The sequence below is a fragment of the Ipomoea triloba genome, chromosome 5, assembly GCF_003576645.1.
Source record: "Ipomoea triloba cultivar NCNSP0323 chromosome 5, ASM357664v1".
In the NCBI taxonomy this organism is placed as follows: domain Eukaryota; kingdom Viridiplantae; phylum Streptophyta; class Magnoliopsida; order Solanales; family Convolvulaceae; genus Ipomoea; species Ipomoea triloba.
In genome coordinates this window covers 11,993,145-12,003,320 of record NC_044920.1, presented here as the reverse complement: position 1 = coordinate 12,003,320, position 10,176 = coordinate 11,993,145, and positions in this window count along the sequence as shown.

Here is a 10,176-nt window from a genome sequence, read left to right as displayed (position 1 = left end):
AACTATGAACATGCATATAAAAATTACCAAAAATCCAAAGTGTAGTTTCTTGAGCTAATTTGTAGATCCATAAACTTAACACGTAATTTTTAAATAAAAAATCCTAGTCCCATAATTTACTAGCATTTGAACACCTTCAAGTGACTAAACCAACTTAAGGGATTCCTTACCTTTCTAGAAGATTTTAAAACCGTAGAAGTTGATGATTTCCTCCTTCGAACCTTTCACCAAAGATCCTAAACAAAATCACCATAATAACAACATTTTCATGAACTCTTAGCTTAAACTTAAGTTCTAGGAAGGGTTTAACCGAACAAAACCAAAATTTTTACCTATAATAGAGTACTTGAGTTGAAGAGATAGTTAGGGAGTCCTTGGATCACAATGTAGAAGACTAAGTTTTTCTTTCCTTCTTCATTCTTTCCTTATGATTTTCGAAAATGTGGGAGATGAAAGAGATGATGATGGAGAGTTTAGCTTGTAGCTTAAGGGATCAAGTACACCATGCCATACCTCTTATGACACACCATTAATGAAATTACCATGTGGTAATTAAGAGTGCCACTTGTCAACTGCCCATGGTAGATCTTAAGGAGTAGAAATGATTTTGCCAGTTTGGGATTAAATCAGATAAAAGTTCGGAGGATTATAATTTAATTCGGGAAAATTCTAACACCAAAATTATCCTACAAAATAATCCTGTCATTAACAGCTAAAATTGGGAATTTTTCGGTATCTCGCGAAATACAGGTACGAAGGTCCGTAACAATTTCACTCTTACAGTCCGCTTAAATTCTCACTTGAACTGAGTAGGAAGTTCACGCTTAATCGTATCATACTCAATAATCCATTTTCTAGGAAAATTTGAACTGTATATAAATCCTTAAAATTTTTACGGTTCGTGACCGGTACGTAGATCGCAGCTTTATTAATAACTAGTCTCACTTATAGCAACCCTTCTGAAGTACCGAGAGATTATCTCATAAATATCATAGCTTAAAAAAATATTTTCGAACCTTAACTTTGTCGGAAAAACCGAGGGGTTACACAAAATGACCAAAATATTTTATGGATATCAAGTATTATAAGTTTAGGCTCTACCATAAAACTTTCAAGTAAAACGGAGTTCGGGAAGTATTTTTACGAAATGAATCTTTCGGACTGTGCCGAGCTGAAATTTTCTGAAAATGAATGGTTAGAAAAATATTTAGCTAAAATTGAATTTTGTAACAATAATGGTGACGAAATTTCGGGGTGTCACAATATATATATATATATATATATATATATATATATATTAAAATTTCATATTTAATGCATGGATAATAAATTTTTTTGTTTTCATTTTTTTCTCCCTAGTTTTTATTCCATTGTTCAAAAGTAGAGAGTAAAATGGTATATTTGAATCTAATAGTATGATAACAAAAATAGGTAAACAAACATGATAATGGGTATCAAAACTCATAGTAGAGTGCAAAAGTCACCAACTAAACACATCTATAGGCCCTGTTTGGTAAAATAGTTAGCCTATCGGCCAATTTTAACTTGGTTAAACAATAAATATAAGTGTTTTGTTAATTAGCTTTTTGTAATAGTTTATTGCTCCAAAAGGCTAAAATTTAAAAAGGTGGTCAAAGCAGTTTTTTCGAATAGATTTTTGAGAAAGTCATTTTGCATATAATCAGCTATCAGCTAACAGCTAATTTACGAAACATCTCTTTACAATCAGTCAATACTATCAACTAATCAAACCCAGTAACCCAATCAGCCAACAACTATTTATCAAACACCTCCATTACTGTAAGTAGACAACTGAGCAGCAATAAAAAGATCCAAAATAGCTATTAATGGGTCATCTAATTATAAAAATATTGGGAAAAAGGTCAAATAAGTCCTTGAACTTTAATTCAAAAGTCAATTAGCCCCCCTCAAATTTTAAAGGTACAATTACACCCATAAACAATTCATTTTGATGCAATTAAACCCAAAAACAGGTTAATGACCTGTGATAGCAAGTCATTAAATTGTTTTTAGGGGTAACCCAATGAGCGTTCATTTCGTTTATTAAGGTAAACGAACAGTTGTATGCTTGTTTGCTAAGAGCTCGTTTGTGTTTGTTTAATAATGTTCATGAACGAGTAGTTAAGCATGTATATATATAGTTTAATAGTTGTTGTGTTGTGTTGTTTGGTTATTGTTTGTGAACATAGATTATTTTTTGTTCACGAACGAATTGTGATCATGAACATGAGAATGTGTTTGGTTATTAAGTGTTCTTGAACGTATTCGCAAACGTTAACGAACATGTTCGTGAACGTGTGCATTAACGTTAACGAACACGTTCGTGAGCGTGTTCACAAACGTTAACGAACACTAATGAACGCTTAACAAACGAATACGAACAGGATTTTCATAAACTTAACAAACGAACGCGAACACTTCAAAAATCTTAACAAAAGAGCACGAACGAAGGCGCTCACGAACGTTAACGAACACTAATGAACGCTTAACAAACGAATACGAACAGGATTTTCAAAAACCTTAACAAACGAACGCGAACACTTCAAAAATCTTAACAAACAGCACGAACGAAGGCGTTCACAAACGTTAACGAACACTAATGAATGCTTAACAAACGAATACGAACAGGATTTTCATAAACCTTAACAAACGAACGCGAACACTTCAAAAATCTTAACAAACGAGCACAAACAATCTTCGTTCGTTTATGTTGGGTTCGTTAACAACCCTCAATATATAGACATTTTATCAATGAGTACACTACTATATAAGTTATTTCCTAAAATATAAATATCAAATTTATAAAAATAGTTTACATCATCATTATTATTAAAAATGATTTACATTATTATTATTATTATTATTATTATTATTATTATTATTATTGTTATTGTTGTTATTATTATTATTATTATTATTATTATAATAAAATAATATAAATATCTAAAATCTAAATAAATATAAGAATTTAATATAGAGTACTAATATTGAGCATCGATTTTTGCACATCGCGCATAAAGAATACTAGTTATGGAGATAAGGGAGAAACATTACAATTTGAGTATAATTAACATATTGGGTGTGTTTGGTTCATTGGTTTACACAATAGGAATGAGAGTCATAGTTAATGTTTGGTTGACAATTTTTTAAAACACAACAATGGGATTTGATTACCCATTCAATTAAAAATCTCATTCCTTAATTAAAAAGTGGTATCATTCCATTTTATTGGTAATCTAATTTTTAAGTTTGGATTAATACTTTTAGATTTTGGTTTTGATTTTTTTTTGTTCATATTGATGCTTTGGATGTCATTACATTAGGATCAATGGCCTTGATTTTTTTTTTTTTTTTGTATTTTTAAAACCTTTATTCCCATTATAAGGTCATACACAACCAAACATCAATAATAGTAATCATTCCAATTTCACCATATTACCAAACATGCAAAATAGTTTTACCAAAATTCATTATCATTACTAAGTATTTGATTCTCATTCCGATTCCGATTCACATATACACGAACCAAACATACCTATTATTTTCCCTAAAGACTGACAAATAATGAGAGATAAATTATCTCTACACCTGCAGGATCTAACATGAGATCCAAAGGTTGATTTTAGTGTATATATAATTGGCCTGCAAATCTGCAATTGTGGTTGGTTGCATGTTGGCTTCATTGCTCCATTTTAAACATTAAAATGATTATCATTGCTAGACCATATAGCCTAAAGGATGCACTTATGCTTTCCAAAATCAAATATATGCTGATTCATGGCACTACCTGTGGGCCATATGTGAGTTTGGATGCCACAGTTGAATTGCACCAACCACAAAATTAGTAAAGTCGTTAGGTTTGTTAATTACAATATTTTAAATTCGACTTTCAGTGAAAGCAATCAAAAAATTTCACAAGAAAATAACTTTTATTATTTTTTCATAATTTAAATCTCTCTAATAAACGAAAAATAGTAAAACAAATAAGATAATTAAATTGAAATCTAGTAGTAAAGTTCAAAATCTATAAACCAAATAAATGCCTCAAAATGTATGTGACCGAAGCTTGAACACTACTTCTAGGAAGTATGTTGTTGTCATACTCATGTTGAACATGTGTGCCCGACACAACATACATGCATTGGACACACATGTATTTGTGTTGGACGATAGTTCATATTTTACTCATGTTTGGTTCACCACTTTATTTTTATTTTTTTAGTATTATTAATTCTGTTACAATGTAATATATGTCTATACATACTAACCACAGTTATGCCACTTGACCACAAGGTCATCACTTTCTAAATGTGAGATAGAGTAAAATATATTTCGATTGCTAAATATACGATTCTAAATAGGATTTGAGAAATACTAATTACCTCTAATTTTATGATTAAAAAACTAATCATTTCATGATATGGCAAAATTCTATATATTAGTTTTTCTTCTTCTTTTTTTAATCTTAATTTTGTTAATATCTACAATTTTGTCACATCATTGAGGGGTTGATTATATTTGTGGGTGGTAAAATTAAGGGTGTGTATCATTGTCTATTTTGATTATCATATTGAACCAAACATTTCACTAAGAGATTGTTTCATTGTTTCTTACTTTATCATCAATTAAATTCATGAAACAAAAAAAAAATCATGAAACAAAATAATTACAAGAATATATTCAATGAGAATAATTTTGTTAGCAAGATTAATTAAACATTTCTTGTGATATTTGGAATCATAATAATTATTTATCAGGAAAATTATTCAAACATTTAATTTTTTAAACTTACAATCTCCACTTTTTACCTAGTTAGATCATGTTAACATTCCTCTATATATATAAAGAAGTGCCCATACATAATATTCAATAGCTAACGTGACATTATTATATTAGATTAGATATCTTCTTTGTATTTAATTATTGTATGAATTTTGTATTAACTCGTAATAGTATTGACTAATTCAACAGTAGTCAATATAAATAAATAGTTTTTGAAAACAAGTTTGTTTTATGTGAGACCATCCGATACGAAACAAATTTGAAGTGTGCAATAATAATACTTTTTAATCTATACTATATATAAAAAAAATTATCCTCCTCTAGAATTTTCCCGCCCAAACGTAAGGGTATTTTAGTAATATGGTAATTATAATAATAATAATAATATTATTAATAATATTAAATATTAAGAAATTATATATTATTATAAATAATATTAATGATAGATAATATTAATTATAATTGATTATAATAGGTTATTAGTAATTATGGTAATTATTTATGAATCTATTAACTGAGATAAGAATGTGGTTTTGATTGTTACAATTTTTGATAAGTCAATCATATATATATATATGCTAATAATCTGTATCTATATATCTATTAGTAATATTTATGTCAATATTTAATTGATTATAATAGGTTAATATTTAATATCATAATTTATTAGTAAAATAATTAGTAAAGCTTAATTGGTAAGAAAATTTTATTAATTGGTAAGAAAATTTTTTGTAATGCCAATCATATTATATATATATAGTATTATCCTATTATGTCTATATGTAATTATGAAATTGGCAGTTACATACTTTCATATGGAAATAATTATTATATAAATAAATATATATCTTACAATACTACACATTTCTTTCCCTAATTTCATCCTAATCCCATTATATCATCTTCATTAGTAATCATTATGCACTTCTTTCCATAACATAATCTTAATCCAAGTATATATTCTCCCATCTTCTTCCATTGTTGCAAAAAAATTCTTCATCCTCCGAGTATGTATTCTCCCATCTTCTTCCATTGTTGCAAAAAAATTCTCTATCTTTCCCCATAATTTTTTCCCTTTTCTCGCCAAAAGGAAGAAAAGAACTAGCAAACAAGGATTATCAACTATGAGTGTTTCGAGTGTGCGCAGTGAATTTTGATTTCTAAGGTAAGTATTCATGTTCACCAAAATACTTTTTCTCCAAAAGTAATCATTTTCGTAAGTGTTTATGTGCACCATCTTTCTAAAATCCCTCAAAAATAATTTCTATAGTATTTATGAATAATTGTTATTTGACTCATGACTTTATCAAATATTTGTATGTGTTTAGAGCAATCTTCATCTTCTCCATCTACGGATGCTCCTTTAATTTGGGAAAAACAAATGAAGACTATTGCGGGAAGGATCTCTCCATGGTATACAGATTGCAGTCTCTACAAACGTATATTAAATCTTTTTTTAGTTAATGAATATAAGCAAATCTTTCAAGATATCAATATTTGCAATAATTAAAATATTTTAATTATTATACAAATTAAGGAATTAATTATAATTAAGCTAATAATGAAATTAAGGAATTAAGTAATATAAGGAAATAATTCTAATTAAGTTAATAATGGAAAATAAGAAATTAAGTAATTATATAGTATTTAAATAGTAGTGAAATTATCTTTATAATTAAAAAAAATTAGTTAATGAATATAAGCAAAATTTTCAAAATATTAATATTTGCAATAAATAAAATATTTTCAAAATAATCATTATAATGATAATTAATACTATATAAAATATTTAATAAAGAGTATTTAAATGGTAATAAAAGTGCCTTATAATCAAAAAATCATATACAATGGAAACGTAACTATGTTTAGAATCTTTACTTATTCCTGATTTACTTTCTGATGATTAACCTTTAGAGCAATCTTTATCTTCTCCATCTATGGATGCTCCTGTAATTCAGGAAAATAAATGAAGACTATTGCGGGAAGGATCTCTCTTTGGTATACAGATTGCAGTGTCTGCAAACGTAAGAGATAATAATTCAATTCCCTAGATGACTCTTTGTATGTAAGAGATAATAATTCAATATTCATAAGGAATGCTAAATGTCAATATGTACGTAGATCAATTTATGCCTTTGTTCTGATCAATTTCACAACATGCATTTTACCTAACTGTACAACAGCATAAGACAAATTAAAAACACACACACACACATATATATATATATACTTGATGGCTGGCTACTAATCTATATCTATAATCTATAATCTATAATCTATAATCTATAATCTATAATATTATTAAAAACAAAATCCCCATTTTGTTTATTCCCGCACAAACACTTCAGCCAAAACAATTTAAAAAGAAAAAAAAATATTTAGCAAACAATACAAAAGGAAAATAAAAAATGATCCATAATTCAATGATTAATATTAATAATGTTAGCAGTAAAAATGAAAAATGAAAAAAGAAACAAAATTAACTTACGAGAAAAAATAGAAAATAAAATGGAATTAACTTACCAAGAAACAGACTAATAATAATAAGGTTACTAATAAAAAGGAAAATCGTAACAAAATTTCCATTTCATGTTTTTCCGTCCAACCACTTTTATCCAAACAATAGAAAATGAAAATTTATTGAGGAAACAATAGAAAATGAAATAAAAAAGTGTCCATAATTTATTAATTAATACTAATAATATTAGCAATAAAAAAGGAAAAATAGAAAAGGAAACATAATTAACTTACCATGAAACGGAATAACAATAACACACACACACACACACACACACACACAAAGCTATGATTAAAAATAAAATCCTATTTACTTGATTTCCCGGCCAAACAATAGTAAATAGTAAAGGTAAATTAAAAATAGAAGGGAAATATTTCACAATAATATTTACATCATCAATTAAAAATGGAACGGAAATTAGATAAATTAGAAAAAGAGATGAATATTAATAATTGATTGAAAATTAAAAATAGAAAAGAGAATGACAATTATGTCATGAAAAAGGAAATGAATATTAATAATTGACTGATAATAAAAAAAATATCCATAATTAATTAAAATAGAAAAGGAAATGGTCAAATCATTGTATTATAATTTTTCACAATAATATTACACAGTAGAATAAATCAAATCACAATTAAATCGTAAATCTTTCGCAATTTTAAACAATAGAACGAAAATTAAAAATGAAACGAAAATATTTCAATAGTAATAATATTCTACATTATCAATAGTAAAAGTAAATTAAAAATAGAAAGGAAATATTTCAATAATAATAGTCTACATCATCAATATTAAAGGCATATTTTAAATTTTAAACAATAGTAAAGGTAAATTAAAAATAGAATGAAAATATTTCAATAATAATATTTTACATCATTAATTAAAAATAGAACGGAAATTAGGTAAAAATATCAGTGCATCTATTATTCTAATTGACTAATTGACTGAAAATAAAAAAAGAATAATCGACTGAAAATGAATCTGATATTACTAATTGACTGAATATATAAAAGAAAATGAATATTAATAATTGTCTGCAAATAAAAAATATCAATAATTGACTAAAATGAAAAAAGGAAATGGTCAGATCATTGCATTTTAATTAAAAAAAGTAACGGAAATATTTCAATAACAATATTCTACACCATCAATAGTAAAAACATATTTTAAACAATATTAAAGGTAAATTAAAAAAGGAACGGAAATATTTCAATAATACTATTCTACAACATCAATTAAAAATAGAACGGAAATTAGGTAAAAATGTTACTGCATCTGATATTTTAATTGATTAAAAAAAAGAATAATTGGCTGAAAATGAATCTGATATTACTAATAGGCGGAATATATAAAAAGATCACTAATTGACTAATATTCTACCATTATATATTTTCTATTGTTCTCTGCAATTTCTCATCTTTCTCTTTATTGCTTAGTAATGGAGTCAAATTGTAACACCCCGACTCGGCTATACCGTACAACCGGAGTAGTTACCGCCACACCTAGGCTAAACCCGACCTTATTCAGATAGGATTTATTCTAGATGCACAGGCTAACAAACTAAAAACAAGGATCGTGTTTCTTGGCGTCAAAATTCAAGGTAATCATTAGAATGAAACTGCGTCATATATCATCGAAAAGAACGTAGCTAACAAGCTACCAAAAACAAGGAGGGTTTAACAATAATACAACCCATCAAGAGAGGTTGATAAGACCTGGCTAGACAACCATCAGAGTTAGCAAAAGATACATTTACACAAAACACTACTGAACTCCCCCTACTCTAGACTCTACCTAGTCTAGTGAGTGGTACACCGGGCCCGTATAGGTGCCCCAAACCACGTGCCAATCATCCTCAAACCACATAATATGGTCTAGAAACCGACAAGTACTCATATACATCATCCATTCGTCATGGTAATCCGGGGGACTCGGATCCCATGGGTACGGATAATGAACCACGAACTCTAGAGGATGACTATTAGGAACGATCTCTATGGGATAGAAACCGTGACTGGCCTGTAGGGCATCGAAGGGACAAAGAGGCTCGACGGGAGCAGGGGTCCACACAGGTACCTCTGGCGAGTCTGGAGCAGGAGTGGGGTCTGGAGTACAGATCAGCGCCGGCGGGTTAGGTGCATAGCCAGGGGTATAGAGATCTCCATCTACTAAGTACTGTGCATAATCATCATAATCATATATAGGGAACTCGAACTCAGACGGATCTGAGTCCGGAGGGCTGCAAGAACCTGTACTAGATTGCATCTGATAAAGGACACAATGAAGTGTAGTTAGCGCGACGGCTAGGTAAGGAAATCCATTGTCACTCGAAAGTAAACAAAGGTTTCGAAAACAGCAACAATAATAAGTAAAGTAAGATAAACGTTACCCAACAGTCGCAGTCTACTTGCAATCACTCTAACAGCAAGCAATTCCACATTATATAAGTAATTCCGGCACATAACATAGCCATTAATTCACACGTGAGAAACACAACACCCACACTACTGTTCGAGACACCCGACAGTTAGTTCTCACAACTTCACTCAGCGAATAGACTTCGCTCTGCAGTATGAACCCGACAGTTAGTTCTCACAACTTCACTCAGCGAATAGACTTCGCTCTGCAGTATGAATCAATCATACAAAATCTCACACATCACTCAGCGAATAGCCTTCGCTCTGCAGTATGAATCAATCATACAAAATCTCACACATCACTCAGCGAATAGACTTCGCTCTGCAGTATGAATGGAAGTCTATTCGCTGAGTGACATGTGAGTTTTGTATGATTAATTCATACTGCAGAGCGAAGTCTATTCGCTGAGTGATGTGTGAGATTTTGTATGATTA